Consider the following 14,976-nt stretch of genomic DNA (forward strand, 5'->3'; position numbering starts at 1 on the left):
TAGGCACATTTCGAGAAAATATCGATCATGGTCGGTAAATATTTACTGTAATTTTCGGAGTATAAATCGCCTTTTTTTTTTCATAGTTTGGGTGGGGGGGCGACTTATACTCAGGAGCGACTTATATATGGTTTTTTTTTCCCCCAAAAAAAGTGAAACCGCGATAAACGAACCGCAACGTAGCAAGGGATTATTGTAATTTGAATTTCAAGTAACGATAGCAGCGCGACGTCGCGTCAGCAGCAGCTCGTCGAGTCAATCTTTGTCCTTTGTGTAAACAACCGTCACGCTGCTGACGCAGCGTCGCGCTGCCTCGTCGTTATTCCACAGATCTACTATACAACTATATTGTAGCGTTAACAAACGGCTCTTTATTTAACAAAACAAACTTACAGGCGTGTGGCGGCGTGGACCCATCCACCGTCCTCGGACAGTCACCCGGCTGAGCGCCGGCCCTCGACTTCCATCCACGGAGGTGAAGGAGAGCTCCGTCGAGTGACGCGCGGTTGTTTACATAAAGGACAAAGATCGACTCGTCCTGGGACGGTGGATGGGGGGGGGGACAATGCTTTTACGCACGCCCGGTCCTACTCTACCGAGCTGTCTTTCACCTCTGTGGATGGAAGTCGAGGGCCGGCGCTCAGCCGGGTGGCTGTCCGAGGACGGTGGATGGGGGTCAGTCATGGCTTTTACGCACGCCCGGTCCTATTCTATGGAGCTCTCTTCCACTTCCGTGGCTGGAAGTCCACGCCGCCACACGCCTGTAAGTTTGTTTTGTTAAATAAAGAGCCCTTTACCAAACCCACGTCTTTCCTTGAACTTTGTTGATGCTACAATATAGTTATATAGTAGATCTGTGGAATAACTATGAGGCTGACGTCAGGGCGCACGGGCGGCGACGTTGACAAAGGACGAGGAATTTGATCGATGGATTTACCGTTTTTTTCCGTGTATAGTGCGCCCCCATGTATAGTACGCACCCTAAAAATGGCATGCTGATGCTGGAAAAAAGCTTGTACCCATGTATAATACGCACCCAATTTTTATGAATTTTAAAAAAAAAAAATTTAATTTTTTTTTTAAGTCCCAATGATCGTCACACACGCAGGGAGGCAATGGGTCCTATTTTTATATTCTTTGGTATTGTCTTAACTAGGCTGGATGTCATTTTTTTTGTTGGCGTTGATTTCTCCGACTGCCCCTAAACGCACCACCGCGCTCCGTGCGCGCACGGGAAAGAGGCGGCTCTGTATGGGAGAGACGTTGAAGAGGAATAAAAACACCCTTGGAAACCCAAACTTGCCCCTCGTCGTGACTCGGAGCCGCAACAAATGTTTCGGATTTGTGTAGGGTACATTGTGACAGACAGCAAACTTGCAGGTGATCGAGCGAGCGTCTGATACAAGAGCATTGCGGTCGTATGGAGCGTGTTTGAAGTGAACAGCAGAGACGAAAGGAACAAGGCATAGTGTTGTGAAATAAAATATTACCTGTAATACGCATTTTGTTATTTGCTGATTGAAACTGCAAATTAAACTGTGAATTGAAACTAATAGGTGGAGAACTGAACTCTCGCTCTTTATATAGCTGACGTGTCTTGCGCAACCGTTCTGCGCATCTGTAATGGCGGCCTCCGTATGACGTCCGGTCCGCGATGGAGATTAAAAAACAAACAATATTTGACAATAACACACCATCAAGGATTGCACCATCGCATCAAACGATGTGTCGTCAATTATGAATTTTACTAAGTGTGTTGGGCAGGATGGCTGAATGCGATGCGCGATTGACAACAAACAAGAAGAAATTTGTCATGTCTCGTCCCCAGTTTTGCTATGTGTCTAGGTTGCCATAGTTTATGTTCGCGTCGCCCCTCTCTTCCTGTGTCACCTCAATCGATGTAACGTGTTTTGTATTTAAGTCCTGTCTGCCCCTCGCTCACCGTTGGATCATTGCATGTGTTACTGTCATTCTGTTCCTGTCTTTGGTAATTTCACCCTGTCTTTTTGTTCCACGACTTTGTCGGTCAGTCCTATTGTTGGTTTTGTTGTACCATGACTTTCTTTAAAAAAAAAAGAAAATTAAAAAAAAAAAAATTAACCATTAACCATGTATAAGACGCACCCCAGATTTTAGGACAATAAATTAGTTAAATTTTGCGCACTATACACGGAAAAAAACGGTAATGATTTAGAGTGCACAGATGGTTTGATAACATTATTGCTTATATAATAGTTATTTGATATATAATTTATATCTCGTTATATGGGCCTGTGGAATATTTTGAAGTGCAAGAGCCGTCAGCCAATCATCCAACGTTCAGCCAATCAAGTTACGCTCCATTGGTCATGTGACGTCGAAACAGGAACGTCGTGAAGTTCAAAGGTGAGCTCCGGTCAGAGCTCAGGATGGCCCAAAACACAAATAATAACGCTTCGGTGAGTGTACTCTTTATTTACCTTTTGTGTTCGTAAAAGTCAGTATTTTATTTACCGGACACCTTAACAGAATTTGTTGAACAATGTCTACACAGGGAACTTTTAATGAAGTGGTGTTCCTTAAAAGTTTGCTAGCTATGAGCTAGCGTTATGTTAGCATGGTTACCATGGTAACATGGCGCTCGGTACTGCGCTCTTTAGTACTCTGTTCCGATGTTATGATGTGGCTGACTCACCGTTTGTTTAACAGCAAACTACTACTAGGTGATTCACTTTACCCACAACATTAAAAGAAGGCACAAATAATTGCATTACAGTATTAACTGTTACTGGTAACAGCTTGGGTCGTGATTGCTCATAAGTTAGCAGCCCCATTCTGCCGTTTGCAAAGTTACATTTTCCGTGCCAATTTACATAATTGCCAGTACTGGACGCTGTCTGACTCTCTCACTCGTGGGGACAGAGGTTGTTTTCCAAGGTTAAGGACAAAGTCCTGATGCCCACTAAAAAATACATTTACAAATGAGCATTTTTCATATGAAAATAAATAATCTCAGCTCTGCACTCACTCCGATACTCATGAGATGTTAACTTACTTGAGACAATAAAAAGAGAACGTAAAAATGTTAACAAATCCATGCTTAGTTTGAATTTTCCATAAAATGTGCTCACACAGTGATTTTATTTTTCTCTCCTAGGAACTCCTGCTTAATCATCTTTTAGAAAGACTTCGCTCTCGATTGGAGCATATTCTGGGACGCATGCCTCTTGATCTGGACTTCTTAGAGTTCACTTGCACACAAGAACTTGTGTTATTAAATGCTGTATCCAGTCAAGTAACTGTTTGTCCAGCTATTCTAGACTCACTGACACAGCTACACAGTCTCATCAATCTGGAAAAAGACAAAAGGGAGCAACACATTGCAGTTGTGCAGTTTGAGCAAGAACCGGCTGGGCGACAAAGAATGGTCATATCCCCAGGGTACCTTAGCAAACTTTTGGAACTTAATTTTCTTGGCATGGGCCAAGTCCTGGACCCGCTGTTTATCTTTATCTGACAGTATGGATTCCCCTTCAAGCTTCAAGACAGAGGGAAAAAGTGTAATGCCAGATACTACAGATGGGGGACAAATTACTATAAAAGGAAAAAACAGAAATACCCACCCCCTACATTGAGGTGGGATTCATCCATAGGGGTCACTGGGTGTTTTGATGAAAATATAATGTGAATTATATACTACGGTCTTCAGTCACCATAACTGACCCACTTGAACACGGGACATTTTTGGCCGATGTGTTAGACAGCACTCTCCACCATCATCATCAAAACACCAAACGAAGGAATATCGTTTGGAAGAATATTGTTCATTCCTCCAGTAGAGTTCAGAGACTTAGTAGAATGGATATAGAATGAAAAGTAGAATCATCCTTTAATTTGTCCTCTGTATGTGCACTAGCAAAAAGTAATGAATATGAATATTACATAGTGGATCCAAATAAGCACCACCATCTATTTTATTCATAGATAGATTACTGGCATTTTAGAAGCTCTAAAATAATTTATATAAAACTATATTTACAGTATTAGAAAACTAAGTATTAAAAATCTTGTTCACTCCCTCTTGAATTGATAATCTTAAGTTATCCATATATTAATGTCACTCAATAGGGATAATGAATACACAATCAAAGGGTGCCCCATTGTAAATTAAATCTTAGTGAAAGAAAAAACATTTTTAAAATCAAACATACAAGTCCGATTGTTTCTCTGATATCCAGGTCTGGACAGTCCTCAAGTGTAACAGTTGCAGTTTCAGGACTTCCACCAAGTAGGACATGAATCACTGCAGGGCTGATTCCCAACAGGCATGGTCCGCCATGTAGAAAGGAGTGGCCTACCATTCTCCCCGCCAACATGAACATATCACTTTCAACAAGAAAGTGAGAGGCTGAGGGAGCCAAATGGCCAGTCTCTCCTTCAAAAAGCCGCGTAACATTTGAGTTTGCTGTTGAAGACATTAAAAAAAAAAACACGAAATAAGTATTTCAATAAAAAGTATTAAGCTTCCGTCCACAATACAAAGACATGCAGGTTAATATAGCTCTCACAGTCCCTTAGTAGTCATGGACAGGAAATAGTAGTTGTCAATACAGGCATTACACATTTAATAGAATCCTCTGAACTTTCATGGTAAAGCAAACCAATACAAATACGATAAACTTCCTATAGAGACAATATGAAAAAAAAAAACTTAAACAGCTTTGAATAAACATAGCATTTGGAAGGAAACCATACACATAACATACCAAAATTGATGGAAAACCCTGACTTCAATTTTTCCATGCATGTTGAGAAAAAGAAGCGAGTTACACCCTGTCCAATAGCAGTATCTCCTGTAACACATTAGGTTTGACAGAATAAAGACAGAGAAAATACTTACATTTTTGGATCATTGTAACTTGTAATTGGAGCTACCTTCAAGTTTGCAATTCAGAGGCCGTCCCCATTCCACATGATTTCGCTTGTAGAAGGAGATTAGTGCCATGTCCTGTTAAGCAGGGCTTTTTCTGATGTCCATGCTGAGAAGTAAGGGGCTCTCAGTTTGATGAATACGCAGAAAACTGTCAGCACACTGAGATATGGCCTTGGTGGGGTCACTGATAGTTAACCAGTCTAATAAGAAAAAACGAACAAACGTGGTTTCATTATTCATGCTTGACTAAGCCATGTGTACATGAACTAAAGTTTAGTAATACTAAACCTCGGAACTTGATTTACTACTCCACCACTGGCTGCGCCCCGTTGTCTTTCAGGCGAACTGATTAAATCCAATAAGAGCCTGGCTGACAGCACAATCTCAGCCTGACTATCCTGTCAGAATCAGAATAAGAATTCGATTTATTTGCCAAGTATATGATCACATACAAGGAATTTTTCACCGGCAGATGTTGTTACTCTAGAAGTATTTGAAGTAATAGTAGTAATAATGAGAAATAAAACACATAAAAGGAGTGGAAAAGTAATGACTATTAATAAATATGTATATATATATATATATATATATATATGTATATGTATATATGTATATGTATATATGTATATGTGTATATGTATATATGTATATGTATATGTCTATATGTATATGTATATATGTATATGTATATGTATATATGTATATGTATATGTATATATGTATATGTATATATGTGTATATGTGTATATGTATATATGTGTATATGTATATGTATATATGTATTTTTTTTTTTTTAAAGAAAAAAAAAAGGGCGTGAACCAAGGCTTGTTGTTGCTGTAATCCAAAAATGACTTGGTTGGCACACTAACATCCTCACAGAAGCTGATGTATGATGTCACAGTGTCTGCAAGTTCATCAAAGCTGGTGGCTGCAGCTTCAAAAAAACTCCAATCAGTGGTGTCAAAACAGTTCTGAAGTTCCTGTTTGACATCGTCAGACCACTTCTTTACAGACCGAACTACAGGCTTAACAGATTTCAGTTTTTGCTTGTAAACTGGAATGAGATGAACAAGGCAGTGGTCTGTCTCAGAGCTGCACGGGGGACAGAGTGATAGGCATGCTTCAGAACGGTGTAACAGTGGTCAAATATACTGTTAGCTCTGGTAGGGCAACTCACATGTTGTTTGTAATTAGGCAGTTCATGGTTGAGTGCAGCTCTGTTAAAGTCGCCTAAAACAATAACCAGAGAGTCCGTGTGATCTCGTTCTAAACATGTGATCTGTGTAGCCAGCTGTTGGATAGCGTCGCTCACAGACGCCTGAGGTGGTATGTAGGCTCCGATGAAGATGAAGGAGGAAAACTCCCGCGGTGAATAAAAGGGTTTACAGTTTAGAACAAGGAACTCCAGGTTCGGGTAGCAATGTTTATGCAGTACTGTGACATCAGTACACCAACCAGTATGTATAGCATACTCCTGCTAAAGAGCGCAGTACCGTGGCCGCGGCGCCATCACCATGATAATGGTTACCATGGTGATGGCGCCGCGAAAGGCAACGGAGATAAGAACGGTGATAGCTAAATGTTACTAGACTTTAATAAGCATTAGAGTAGTTTGGTGACAGCCACATTATCGGATGTCCATTTGTCCTTTTTTTCAACTGTTTTGAGTATAAATAAGCCATGCTAACATAACGCCAGCTATTAGCTAACATAACGCTAGCTCATAGCTAGCAAACTTTTAAGGAACGCCACTTCATTAAAAGTTCCCTGTGTAGATATTGTTCAACAAATTATGTTAAGGTGTCCGGTAAATAAAATACTGACTTTTACGAACACAAAAGGTAAATAAAGAGTACACTCACCAAAGCGTTATTATTTGTGTTCTGGGCCATCCTGAGCTCTGACCGGAGCTCACCTTTGAACTTAACGACGTAAAAAAAAAAAAAACTTCACGACGTTCCTGTTTCGACGTAACATAGATAGATAGTTAGATAGATAGATAGTTTCTTTATTAATCCCAATCTGGGAAATTCCTTTGTTGCAGCAGCAGTAACAGGCATTTCAACAACATAAATACATATAACAAAAGTAAAAACAACTAGAATTTGCAATTCCTGAAGGAATTGCGTGTGAAGGTGAAGAAGTTGAGTAAATATTGAAGGAATGCTGCAGAATGCTGTTGAAACGAGTTGAATCGGTTGAAAAATGTAGAAATGAGAAGGGAAAAGGAATTGGGTGTGAATTTCAAAATAAAAGATGTGATGCTTTTGGTAAGTGGGAAGTTGTGGAATTGGTAGAAAAATGATGAACAGTTGAAAGTTGGAATGGGTTGAATGGGTTGAAAAATGTAGAAATGAGAAGGGAAAAAGGAATTGGGTGTGAATTTCAAAATAAAAGATGTCAAGTGTTTGGTAAGTGGGAAGTTGTGGAATAGGTAGGCAAAAGATAAACAGTTGAAAGTTGGAACAGGTTGAATCGGTTGAAAAATGTAGAAATGAGAAGGGAAAAAGGAATTGGGTGTGAATTTCAAAATAAAAGATGTGAAGTTTTTGGTAAGTGGGAAGTTGTGGAATAGGTAGAAAAATGATGAACAGTTGAAAGTTGGAATGGGTTGAATCGGTTGAAAAATGTAGAAATGAGAAGGGAAAAAGAAATTGGGAGTGAATTTCAAAATAAAAGATGTGAAGTTTTTGGGAAGTTGTGGAATAGGTAGAAAAATGATGAACAGTTGAAAGTTGGAATGGGTTGAATCGGTTGAAAAATGTTGAAATAAGAGTAGAAAAACGAAATTTTAGAGAATTTTGGTTGAATTTCAAAATAAAAGATGTGAAGTTTTTGGTAAGTGGGAAGTTGTGGAATAGGTAGGCAAAAGATGAACAGTTGAAAGTTGGAACGAGTTGAATCGGTGGAAAATGTAGAAGTTAGAAGTGAAAAACGAAATTTTATGAAATTTTGCAAAATTCTATGCAAATTTTAAAAGTGAAAACGTGAAAATTTTGAATTCGGCAAGTTTGGGAATGTCCCCAATGTGATTTGAATGTGTTGAATTATGTGAATTTCAAACAGGAACAACGTAAATGTGAAATGTTGAATCTGCCATTAAGAATGAATGGGGCAAAAATCGCCATAAATTTGTGAATTTTGCGAAAACGGAAAATTTTTGGAACGAAAAAAATGTGAGCACCCATGCCATGAATTTTTGGAATAAGTGAAAAGTGGAATGGAGTGAATCGGTTGAAGTATGTGGAAGTAGTTAATCAGCGAAAAAGTGAGCGGAAGATATAGTATAATAATAAAGGACAGGAATAACAATAGTGTGAAGGTCTTCACCTTCACACTAACTAGAATTTGCAATTCCTGAAGAAATTGCGTGTGAAGGTGAAGAAGTTGAATAAATAATGAAGGAATGCTGCAGAATGATGTTGAAACGAGTTGAATCGGTTGAAAAATGTAGAAATGAGAAGGGAAAAAGGAAATATTGGAGAATTGGGTGTGAATTTCAAAATAAAAGATGTGAAGTTTTTGGTAAGTTGTGGAATAGGTAGAAAAATGATGAACAGTTGAAAGTTGGAATGGGTTGAATCGGTTGAAAAATGTAGAAATGAGAAGGGAAAAAGGAATTGGGTGTGAATTTCAAAATAAAAGATGTGAAGTTTTTGGTAAGTGGGAAGTTGTGGAATAGGTAGAAAAATGATGAACAGTTGAAAGTAGGAATGGGTTGAATCGGTTGAAAAATGTAGAAATGAGAAGAGAAAAAGGAATTGGGTGTGAATTTCAAAATAAAAGATATGAAGTTTTTGGTAAGTGGGATGTTGTGGAATAGGTAGAAAAATGATGAACAGTTGAAAGTAGGAATGGGTTGAATCGGTTGAAAAATGTAGAAACAAGAAGGGAAAAAGGAATTGGGTGTGAATTTCAAAATAAAAGATGTAAAGTTTTTGGTAAGTGGGAAGTTGTGGAATAGGTAGAAAAATGATGAACAGTTGAAAGTTGGAATGGGTTGAATCGGTTGAAAAATGTAGAAATGAGAAGGGAAAAAGGAATTGGGTGTGAATTTCAAAATAAAAGATGTGAAGTTTTTGGGAAGTGGGAAGTTGTGGAATAGGTAGAAAAATGACGAACAGTTGAAAGTTGGAATGGATTGAATCGGTTGAAAAATGTAGAAATGAGAAGGGAAAAAGGAATTGGGTGTGAATTTCAAAATAAAAGATGTGAAGTTTTTGGGAAGTTGTGGTATTCCACAACTGCCATTAATTATTATTTTAATAATAATTAAAATTATTAATTTTAATAATTAATTAAAATAGGTTGAAAAGCAGTCACACCCACTCAGTTCAGTTCTTCGTCTTTCGCCCCTTTTGCCCTTATGCTATCATGGTAGAAAAATGATGAACAGTTGAAAGTTGGAATGGGTTGAATCGGTTGAAAAATGTAGAAATTAGAGTAGAAAAACGAAATTTTAGAGAATTTTTGTTGAATTTCAAAATAAAAGATGTGAAGTTTATGGTAAGAAAATATTACTTATTAAATCTCTTACCTCAAAGTGTATTCAATTCAATATTGGTTGAAATTATTGTATTCTGTTTTTATTTGTTTTTGTGCATCCAGCAATTTTTTTTCCCATTTATTGCAGAAAGGCTTAAGTAATCATTAAAAAAATCTTTGCTTGGTTACCTGTCAGTGGGGCTCCGTATATAATAATAGCAATGCCTCGGCAGTTCAGAGCAGCGAGACCTTTGGGTGATAGGTCAACACCCATATAGCGGGCAATTGCATTGGACAGAGGGTTTATCTCTAGTGTTCCCAGACTCCCAGTAGCTTCTGCTTTCATGATATCTGAAATGACTGAAGTACACGTATGAGTGTTAAAATAACAGCATTACTTTAATGTATTTGCAACGATTAAGCAGTCACACCCACTCAGTTCAGTTCTTCGTCTTTCGCCCCTTTTGCCGCCTCTTCGTTTTTGCAGACCTGTTCCAGTTACGTGTTTATCTGGAGTAAAAAAACAGATTATAGGTCATTGAATCTCTAAGTTAGCACCTTTAAATTTAATAATTTCTGACAGATGCACATTGATGATAATGCTTCACACGAGCATGACCTTTGAGCCGAAAGCAGTGATCTTTGTAGAAGTCCATAAGTTCTACAGGAAGACTCTCTCCGGCATTTCTTGGAGGCAGCAGCAACACATCGTTTGCATCATATCCATCCAGTAGACTGAGGATCTTTATAGAATAATGTAACGGGGTACAGGAATTAAAGATACAATGATAACAATAATTACATATAGGATTGTATAATTAGAAATAGACTTGAAAATTGTTTGCAAAAAAGCGCTACCTTTTCTTCCTTCAGGTACTGTGTGTCAAACTCGACGGAGTAGAACTCAATGGGGTAAGAGCAAGGGTTTTTAACAATGACTTCTGCTTCAATCTCCATATTAAAGGGCAGACTAGGGCCCATGGTTAATTCTGGAGGACAAAACACCAGTTGTGGGTCATCGCCCCGCCCCAGGGCTGTAATGATCACCGGCTGAGTTCCCTCCGTTACAGTTATTATTAAATGCCTCTTGTAAAGACACTGTGAAGAAATCAGTTCATTGTAAGTCAACGTGCTTGTCATCACTTCTCCATAAACATTATTGTATTATATTTGTATTATTTCTACAAGGTGAATGTGTTTACCCCTTCAGTAGGACTGAATTTGACCTGCATGTTGACATGCTCGCCGAGGGTGAGCATGCCTGAGGAAGGAGTCATCTCGAACACTACACGTGGTGGCCGGTGCTGCTGCAGGTATTTACTGCGCTGATGGAGGGGCAGGAATTTATCGACCTGGAAGAAAAGTAGAACAGGGGTAGGTTTCACCCGAACGTGACATGTTATTAACGTGTAATTGAAATTGACAATAGCTTGTATTGTTGAGTACCTTTACAGGCTTCACATCTTCCACTATGCTCCATTGGCAGGACACAGATTCGTAATTAAATATCTGCATTGTCTGAATCTAATGGAACATAAGACCGTTTTAGGGAATGACTCGACTTGTTTGTGCACTCAATGTTTGCTACATGCTACTCTTATGTCACGTTGTGCAAATAATGACATGCAATAATAAATATGAGCATACATGTTATTCAGAAACATGTTGCCTTATAATTTGTTCATTTATGACACTATATTACCTGACATAATCCACACCGCACAACGTCAAACTGCAGTGTTTCTGAGGAAACAGAGATTGACGGCACAGTCACCACCGCACAAAGATGCACTTGCACTGATGGACCACCTATAACCTGTAATCCAAAATAAAATACCCTGTAAATCTAAACATTCAATTCATACTTGGCACTGAGAAAGATGTTATCCTGCAATTTTCTTTTACAAAAATTAAAAGAAAGTCTTATCAGTGTAAGCAAACAATCGAATAATATAATTGCCATAAGAACAGATGACTCCGCTCAAGTGACGAGTACCTGAATTGGATTGACAGCACTTCTGATCCCCAATGATAGGTTGCCTTTTTGGGGATCAAATTCAACGTTGAAAGTTTCTTTTTCACCACAGGAAAGGTTCCTTATGCTACCAAATTCTACCTTGAAACCTTGAAAGACCAAACACATAATCACAACATTGTAATAGCATATAGCCCTAATAGGGAAAGGCAGGAACTTTTGACTATTTTAGAACATTGTTAAAAAGCAGGATGCAGCTGATATAGTTTAGCCATGATACATTTCTTTATGATAACTTACAAATATCAAATATTATCTCAAAGTGTTAAAAATAACATTAAACATCTGCAAATGCATTACCTGCAATGACTTTAGAGTTTGCATGGAAGGAGATTGGTAGCGGTCCATTATTGGTGATCTTAACAGTTTGTTTTAGTACTTGGCTCGGAACAACATAACCAAAATCCAGAACATACTCTGGGAGGAGGAACCTGGCGGAATGGGAAGGAGATCATCAATGGATGCACATGTACATTTATAAATTAGCCACTCTGTTGCATTAAAAGACAACATAGTTTACAATATCATGCTTAGAAATAAATTTGCTGACATAGACCGATCGGAAAAGATTTACTTGATTGCCCAGTTATAACTTGAGCCTGAACTTCCGGTATTTGTCCATTCAGTGAGCCACACCCTAAATTGGTCACAAGCCAATTGCAAGGCATATACCATTAAAAAAAAAAAAAAATCCATCATCACATTCGGACCTAATGACAAATTTAGTTTTCTATAAAGCTACATTTATGTCTTTGGATTATGGGAGGAAGCTGGAGAACATGGAGAAAAGCCACGCAGGCACAGGGAGAACATAACAGGGAGAACAAACTCCACACAGGACGGCCGTAGGCCAAATTGGAACCTCAGAACTGTGAGACAGATGTTTTAAGCACTCAGACTGTATTGGCATTAATTGACAACTGTGCCACACCAAGTGATTTGAAGACCAGTAATCAAAATATAATCGCTTACAAATAATTAAAATATGCAATTTGCATATGTAACATCTATAATGTCTTCTAAGAAGAAAACACTTTTTTCTATATCTTTGAGGGGAGGCTCACTATGGATTGGTTCACACTGCAGGTCTTAATGCTTAATTTGGATTTTGGGGTGAAATCTGACTCTTTTTTTAATAATACATACTTGCTAAGTTTACTCCATTTTTTGGTAGAACCTTGTGAGTTCCCCTGCTCCATAAGGCTCTTGCTCACCGCCAAAGCATTTTCTGTGACCAGCATTTTCTCAATCTCCAAAAGAAGCACCTCTTCATACTAAAAGACAAATGGTTTCAAATGCAGTTATTACAATATACAGTTCTCTATCTCTCAATCTATCTCTCTATCTCTCTATCTATCTCTCATTAGGCGCTTTTCACACTGCACTTCGCATTCACTGTGTATGTCGTGAAAGGAGTGGAGTGGAGCTGGGCGTCGCAGCGGGTCAAAATGACTTCAACCGATTTTGAGAGCGGTGTTACCGTGACATAAGACATGGATTTTGTGTTATTTTGGCGGACTTATCGACAAGTAACGGCATGATTAATTAAAGTTTCCAAGTTGCCACCAATCCTTTATGCTACGTTCAGACCCAATGTGAAATATCGCAATGTGGAGGTGACTGCTCACAATGGTTTGCTTTGAGCCGACAAGAGTGACTCGTCTCCTCCGGCAGGGGGGAGTTCAGACATCACCAGTCAATCTAGTGATGGTTTTGTTGGCTGCTAAATGCTCTTTGTTTAGAGTTAACCAGTTATAAACAATTCAGTCCACTCACAAGAAACTCCAGCTTCTTTACTCCCAATTCTCCAACCCTGCTGGTCTTTTTTTTGTCTAAGTTCAGGCTAAGAAATGAAGCTGGCTGTGGTGTTTGCCTCTCAGTCTCAAAGATCGATCCTGCAAATGCATGTGACGTACTCAGTAGGTTCTTGATTAGCTGTCAATGACGCAATATGGCCAAATGTTCACGGGCAGAATTGGCGAAGCAGGAACTTCATATGCTTCAAAAGTTCCGGTCACGCAACTGGGCCTGCCCACGTGAACTGGACTGACAAGATATAGAGATGCACTGCTGGGAATGCTGAGCACGCTTTCGGTTTGCACGTAGCATTTTCTCTGATGCTTGTGTCCTGCTCCTTTGTCTTAAAATGAGCAAAGTCAGGGATTTTCTGCAACATTACATCTTGTTGAGGTGCAGTCTAGCCAGTGGCAAGATCTTTGTCTTTACTTTCGGCTATAAGTCAGTAATTCAAATACGGGCGTGCTGGTAATTTCGCTTTACCACGTGACTTCTTTAACACTAAGCAAGTGCAATGTGAAAAGGGCTTCAAAGTATACATAATATTCATACAGCATATACAATAAAGCTATTCAATTCATTTGCTCCACTTCCTTTGATATAACTAAATTGAAATAATTGAAATCCAACTTCATGACTTCTTACAATAATAAAAGTTTTAAAAGCTTAATATCAGTAAAAAATATTTTGTGGACTAACAGGAAGTGAACAGGTATCCTCCATTTTGACTACTTTTGTGGCGTGGTCAAGCATATCACTGTAGCCCTCCTTCGCTGTAAAGAAATAACAGAATGAGAAAAAAATTCTTCAGAGTTCCATTTGTAATTGTCAATCATTGATCTCACTGTACAATAATACGTTCACGTCTGTGTTTTGCATTGCCTTTCATTTACCCAGGCTTCGGGGTAAATTCAGGGAGATCTTTGGGAACACTCCCTCGCCAGTGAGTGAGATGACCTGTGGTGGCAAGTGAGCTACAACCACCTGAAACTGCTTTTCAAAGACTTCAGGAATGCCAGGGAGGTAGAGCACGCGTAAACGATATTGTGAGCCAGCCTCAATGTAATGATTCTGGATGGATTGGCCCTGCCAAATCTGTGTGAACTAGTTCTAGAGGGGTCTTAGCCCTCACATCAGGATCTTTGTTCCTGGTTTGGAAAAACTTTCCTTTAGTACACACTTCACAATGTTGAGGTTTGCTTATTGACCCCTTAATTTTCATGCCATCAACAACATTTTGTAATTTCTGAATGTCTTTATAGTTGCAGTGTCCCAGTATCTCATGCCACGTCTGAATATCATGACATCCTTTACACTGATCATGATCACAATCATCATCATCATGTACTGTATGCAAATAATATAGTCTATCACGTACGTGGATGGGGAATTTCGTACCGTCTTGGTAGATGAGGACGTTCTTCTCCTCCTTGAAGACCACAGTGGCTCCCCTGGCCGTAGCTGCTTTCACGGATAGGATGTCTTGTGGGTAGGATGGGATGTACAGCGCCTGCCTCAGCGTTGCGTTCAGGTGTCTACCTGTGCTGTCGATCAGGCAGACTTCTGCATCACCTCGGCGCTCCGCGACGCCCTTGCACCGCGTGCCGTCCGCCAGCTCCACGCAGTGTGTCTCGGCCTGGAACCCGTCATCAAACCGCTTGAATTTTGCCAGGTCTGTGATGATGTGCGAGGTAGCCCCGCAGTCAACCATCAGGCCTCTCACGTCGACTCTTGCTGCCCCCTCGCT

General features: G+C 39.3%; 4 long non-coding RNA genes across 4 annotated transcripts; 1 reads left to right on the top strand and 3 right to left on the bottom strand.

Moving 5' to 3' along the window:
- The first annotated feature begins 2,306 nt into the window (after positions 1 to 2,306).
- LOC133147204 (uncharacterized) lies at positions 2,307 to 3,278 on the top strand. The gene is made up of 2 exons (XR_009711564.1): positions 2,307 to 2,438; positions 3,137 to 3,278. It is a non-coding gene; the product is annotated as an uncharacterized LOC133147204 (long non-coding RNA).
- Positions 3,279 to 4,136: 858 nt separating this feature from the next.
- LOC133147196 (uncharacterized) lies at positions 4,137 to 5,148 on the bottom strand. Its single transcript, XR_009711557.1, has 3 exons — positions 4,915 to 5,148; positions 4,746 to 4,832; positions 4,137 to 4,444 (listed from the first exon to the last, which is right to left on the bottom strand). It is a non-coding gene; the product is annotated as an uncharacterized LOC133147196 (long non-coding RNA).
- A 4,501-nt stretch (positions 5,149 to 9,649) lies between these two features.
- On the bottom strand, positions 9,650 to 10,052 carry LOC133147201 (uncharacterized). Its single transcript, XR_009711560.1, has 3 exons — positions 10,017 to 10,052; positions 9,833 to 9,907; positions 9,650 to 9,757 (listed from the first exon to the last, which is right to left on the bottom strand). It is a non-coding gene; the product is annotated as an uncharacterized LOC133147201 (long non-coding RNA).
- Positions 10,053 to 12,586: 2,534 nt separating this feature from the next.
- LOC133147200 (uncharacterized) lies at positions 12,587 to 14,204 on the bottom strand. Its single transcript, XR_009711559.1, has 3 exons — positions 14,123 to 14,204; positions 13,929 to 14,002; positions 12,587 to 12,706 (listed from the first exon to the last, which is right to left on the bottom strand). It is a non-coding gene; the product is annotated as an uncharacterized LOC133147200 (long non-coding RNA).
- Between the last annotated feature and the right edge of the window lie 772 nt (positions 14,205 to 14,976).

This window comes from Syngnathus typhle, unplaced genomic scaffold (genome assembly GCF_033458585.1).
Source record: "Syngnathus typhle isolate RoL2023-S1 ecotype Sweden unplaced genomic scaffold, RoL_Styp_1.0 HiC_scaffold_35, whole genome shotgun sequence".
NCBI lineage: Eukaryota > Metazoa > Chordata > Actinopteri > Syngnathiformes > Syngnathidae > Syngnathus > Syngnathus typhle.